Here is a 3,927-nt window from a genome sequence, read left to right as displayed (position 1 = left end):
TTCATGTAAAAAGTATTTTGATGGTCTTGTGAACTCTCAAAAATGCATGTAAGTTTTCATTCTTGCCAGACTCATAAAGAAATGTTGTTAGGATTAATTACTTAATGATTATTAAACTATGTAGGTGAGTACTAAGAGTTGTTTTTCATCTCAGAAGAATCAGCAGAAGCTTTTTGCTGGAGGCAATTAATGTATTACTTTGTTTTTCTGAAGTGAGACCTCCCATTCTAATTGTTTTGATTTCCTTTAACAGTTTAGGGAGAAAAAGGGAAAAAAAAAACTTATTAAAGACATCTCTGGAGAATAAACTATAAAAATGTACTTAATAATGTTAAGCGTTCTAAAATCCTTGAAATTGAATATGCCAAGAAAATGATCTCTATCATCGTCTATCTATCTATATCTATCTATCTATCATCTATCTATCATCATCTATCATGTGTTTGCATATCATCCATCAAAAATTGCCACTCCCAATTTTAGCAAATGCGGGCAGTGGTGACCAGAGGAATGTGACTACTATATCTCATCTAACTTGAAATATAAATTCAAAGTCATTGTTTAGAGCAAGATGGCCTTAATGTCCCCTCCGCTTGACAAAACTTTAAACAGAGTTCTTCCTGACTGCAGGCCTCTGACCTCCTATTTCTTAGAGCATTTACATGAAAGATCTAGCAGTTGTAAATTCATTCTCTGCCCTTTTGAAACAAATGCAAATCGCCCTGCTTCTTGCCAGTTTTGCTTCTCAGGAAATGCCTCTTTGAAGGACTGGGAAATTAGTACTTTAAAATTCAGCAAAGACAAAGTGTCTCCATCTCCCAGTCTCTCAAACTTCAGTGAGATCCAAGTACCAAACACAGATACCCTAACCACAGATAAAAACATTTGAAAACTCAAGGATAATTCAGTGTGATGAATGTCTCCCATTGGTCCACCCTCCCCGAATGTCCCCCAGGACTTTTCTGCCAGCTCACCTCAGGTCTTAAAAACCCTTTCTTCTTTTGTTTCAGCAGAGTTGAGTTCAGTCTCTCTCCACTATTGCAACAGTCTTGACTAAGGTGTTGCTTGCCTATAATATTTTGTCCAGTGCAATTTTTACTTTAACAGTCTAAACCAAAATCCAACACTTTTTATAAAGTGCCTGGGGTACACTCACATTTCTACCAATTTTCTATGACCACATCAGGAAAATACAAATATTTTCTTATAACAGATATCCTTCAGAAAGAGCAGTTCCCCTGCCAACCTAATGAAGAGGGTGGCAAAATTTGATTTCATGAGGTGTTGAATACCTGCTTTTTGGTGATTTTTTCCTCTAGATCTTAGGCAGATAATAATTTGCATTCCTGTGTTAATGTCAAGTTTTTGGCATTTTTCATTTTTAGCATTCCTTAATGTCCTGCTATTTTTCTTTCTTTCTATATCACATTTAAGTTTTCATAGTCATACCATTTTCCTGTTAGAATGGCCATGAACAAATGGATTTCCCCATTTTGCATTTAAGATTTATTTTCTTTTCCCTTTTTTTTCTTCTCTCCTTTCCTCTTTCCTTTCCCAATGTTCATTAATGCAAAAAATAACTACAGATCTTTGTGCTATGGTCTAGAAGTCACTAGTGATATAAAGGATTACATTTACATCTGTAATGCAAATTTCCATTATACTCTTAGGCTTTTGGGAACAGATAACAAAAAACATTTTCATAGAAAAAGATTTATCATGAAGCCAATATAACTTAAACTTCAGGAATCTTCACTTGCAAGGACTCCTTTAAAGGCACTACATGTAATTTTGTATTTGTAATCTCTTATTATTTTTTTTAAAGGGGTTGCCAGAAAGATATGAGTTTGGAGAGGAACAAAATTTGGTTTAGCTTTTGTTTTTCACCATCAACAGAAATGAGCCCTTAGTCTATAGTCCCAGGCACAAAACATTTTTAGTCCAAAAGAACTCTTCTTCTCCCACTGTTCTTAAAGATATTTCCCTGGTTTTCTTTAGCTGAAATGTGTTATCTTTGTTTTACAACACTGTAATATGCTAATTTTGAAGTTACTATCTTTGTGCAAGGTAATAAGTGAGTGAAAAACTCAAATGCTAACATCTGCTGTGGCATTTCAATTTTAAACCAAATGTATGTATAATATTCTCTTTGGTAAGTGAATTAACATTTTCACATAACCATGAGAGATAAAATTTTAATAATCTCCCTTGGAGTTGTCCCTTTGAAGTCATGTGCAAAATATTAAATTAGAATTCTAATAGAACACCATTCCTTCTTTAAGATTTTTGAAGCTTTCAAAGGCAGAGAATGGCTACCATGTCCTCTCTCTGTTTACCTGGTATTACCATCAGTTACAGAGGCAAAGATTTATTTACGTTAGAGTAGATTGAAGGCTACCAAGGAATGCATCAAATTCCAGAGCACCAAAGCTTCTCAATCATTGGTTGGCACCGCTATATGGAATTCCATTATTCTGTACACGTTTTTCATTACCTGAAAAACATTCTTTTTCTATAATGTCTTTTAATCATCTTTTAACCCTTTTGCACTATCTCTTGAAAGAACAAAATCATAACTATTACACGCTAATGTCCTAATGCAAAGTATTTGATTTATCACATTACCATCCTCATTGTCAATTTAAGTGAGTCTGGCTTGGATTCAAGTAAAGAAAGTCCATGGTGGAATGTTTTGGGACATTTTCCCATTTAAGTTTCTACCACTAAACAAATTTTAAAGGTAGCTTTAGAGGAGGACTCTTTGCCATATAAAAAGGCAGGTATTTTCATCTTCAAAACAATTTAATGATTGCATACCCATATTTCAATTAATTATCCTCTCTTTTTCTGTCTTATTCATCTGTAAAAAAATGTTAATAGTACAATTCCTAATTTTAAAAATATATATTCATTGAAAAAAAATCTTAGAAAATATGAAAGAGTAAAAAAAAAAACCTGTATTCATACTGACCAAAGATAATCTTTTTTTTTGGTGTACTTTCATATGCATATATTCATGAATTTTTGTATATTACATATATGAAAAACATATATATGATTACATGACACACATATTTTTTAAAATGTGTCTCAGGATATACCAGGATAATTTTTTATTCACTATTTATTCATTTAATGTGTTTATTCAAAAATATTAACAGCTATTATTATTACTTGTCATGTATACTTTCAGGCCCTGGGGGATAGAGCAATGATCAAAACAGAAAATCCCTCTGCTCTCTTGAAGCTCACATTCGAGTGGTGTGAAATACACGATGAAACAATAAATAAATACACAACTGCATAATGTCCGAGCCAGGAATAAAATATGGCAGGGTAAGGAAAGAGAGATTTATGGTGGGGCCAGGACAACAGCGGACGTGTGAGGCAATCTTGAAGGAGGTAAGGCATTCAGCCATGCCAGTATGGGGGAAGAACAATTCAGAGGGAACAATGACAAGGCCCTGGGAGGACCTTCTTCTAAGTTCTGTGTTTAGGCAGCAACCAGGAGGACTGAGCTGCTGGAGGAAATGAAAGGGTGGTAGGAGACAAATCAGGAAGGGAGAGGGGCAGAATGGAAGCCATTGCAGAGCTCCGAGCAGATAAATAACGTAGTTATGATCATACTTAAGTTTAGAAGATCACTCTGGTTCCTTAGAGGCTAGACTATGAGAAAGCCAGAGTGGGTGCAGAGCGGACTGTTTAATTATTCAAGGCACGGGAGGAGAATGGCTCCAGCCAGGTGGGAGCTGTAGAGAAGTGAGTGGTGTCACAGTTCTTGGAGCTCTAGGCAATAGCCAACAGGATTTGCCAAAGACAGGGAAGACTAAACAATGAATACAAGATCTTCTGCTTAAATAATTGGTTAAATGGATTTGTCATATTCTGAGACAGGGAAAGCTATAGGCTACGCAGGTCTAAATAGAG

The sequence above is a fragment of the Mirounga leonina genome, unplaced genomic scaffold (genome assembly GCF_011800145.1).
Source record: "Mirounga leonina isolate KUSES-001 unplaced genomic scaffold, KU_Mleo_1.0 Mir_115, whole genome shotgun sequence".
In the NCBI taxonomy this organism is placed as follows: Eukaryota; Metazoa; Chordata; class Mammalia; order Carnivora; family Phocidae; genus Mirounga; species Mirounga leonina.
This window is presented reverse-complemented; position numbering follows the sequence as displayed.